The sequence below is a fragment of the Triticum dicoccoides genome, unplaced genomic scaffold, assembly GCF_002162155.2.
Source record: "Triticum dicoccoides isolate Atlit2015 ecotype Zavitan unplaced genomic scaffold, WEW_v2.0 scaffold106764, whole genome shotgun sequence".
In the NCBI taxonomy this organism is placed as follows: domain Eukaryota; kingdom Viridiplantae; phylum Streptophyta; class Magnoliopsida; order Poales; family Poaceae; genus Triticum; species Triticum dicoccoides.
This window is the reverse complement of record NW_021173401.1, coordinates 1-1,129: the sequence shown is the minus strand read 5'-3', so window position 1 is coordinate 1,129 and position 1,129 is coordinate 1. Positions and strand designations below refer to the sequence as shown.

The 1,129-nt window shown below is 49.6% G+C and overlaps 3 non-coding genes across 3 annotated transcripts; all 3 read right to left on the bottom strand.

The window, feature by feature from the left end:
- Positions 1-175: 175 nt before the first annotated feature.
- On the bottom strand, positions 176-294 carry LOC119342827. The gene has a single exon (XR_005165739.1). It is a non-coding gene; the product is annotated as a 5S ribosomal RNA (ribosomal RNA).
- Positions 295-590: 296 nt separating this feature from the next.
- Positions 591-709, bottom strand: LOC119342828. Its single transcript, XR_005165740.1, has one exon. It is a non-coding gene; the product is annotated as a 5S ribosomal RNA (ribosomal RNA).
- A 297-nt stretch (positions 710-1,006) lies between these two features.
- LOC119342826 lies at positions 1,007-1,125 on the bottom strand. The gene has a single exon (XR_005165738.1). It is a non-coding gene; the product is annotated as a 5S ribosomal RNA (ribosomal RNA).
- Positions 1,126-1,129: the final 4 nt, after the last annotated feature.

Genomic DNA, 1,129 nt, shown 5'->3' with positions numbered 1-1,129 from the left:
CCTCCCTCTCAACCGCACTAGTGCACGCTTGCCGCACCACAACGCCGCCGCTAGACTCGTGAATCGTGAGCACCCAGCTATAACTTACCGCACTTGTGCAAAATAATAAAATACGGTAAATATAATACTTACACGTGCATTTTGTTTTGCAAGCGGCGCAAAAAAATTTAAAAAGGGAATGCAACACGAGGACTTCCCAGGAGGACACCCATCCTAGTACTACTCTCGCCCAAGCACGCTTAACTTCGGAGTTCTGATGGGATCCAGTGCTTTAGTGCTGGTATGATCGCATCCGACATGTTACCCCCGTCTTCGTCCCTTATCCTTGCCCCTCCCAACTCCACTACAAAGACGATTGTACATTGCTTTGGCCACTCCCTCTCAACTACGGAGACGAGTTTAACGCGGTTTCCACCCCTCCCTCTCAACCGCACCAGTGCACGCTTGCCGCGTCACAACGCCGCCGCTAAACTCGTGAATGGTGAGCACCCAGCTATAACTTACCGCACTCGTGCAAAATAATAAAACACGGTAAATATATTACTTACACGTGCGTTTTGTATTGCAAGCAGCGCAAAAAAATTAAAAAGGGAATGCAACACGAGGACTTCCTAGGAGGTCACCTATCGTAGTACTACTCTGGCCCAAGCACGCTTAACTTCAGAGTTCTGATGGGATCCGGTGCTTTAGTGCTGGTATAATCGCATCCGACATGTTACCCCCGTCTTCGTCCCTTATCCTTGCCCCTCCCAGCTCCACTACAAAGACGATTGTACATTGCTTTGGCCGCTCCCTCTCAACTACGGAGACGAGTTTAACGCGGTTTCCACCCCTCCCTCTCAACAGCATCAGTGCACGCTTGCCGCGCCACAACGCCGCCGCTAGAGTCGTGAATCGTGAGCACCCAGCTATAACTTACCGCACTCGTGCAAAAGAATAAAACACGGTAAATATATTACTTACACGTGTGTTTTGTTTTGCAAGCGGCGCAAAAAAATTTAAAAAGGGAATGCAACACGAGGACTTCCCAGGAGGTCACCCATCCTAGTACTACTCTCGCCCAAGCATGCTTAACTTCGGAGTTCTGATGGGATCCGGTGCTTTAGTGCTGGTATGATCGCATCCGACA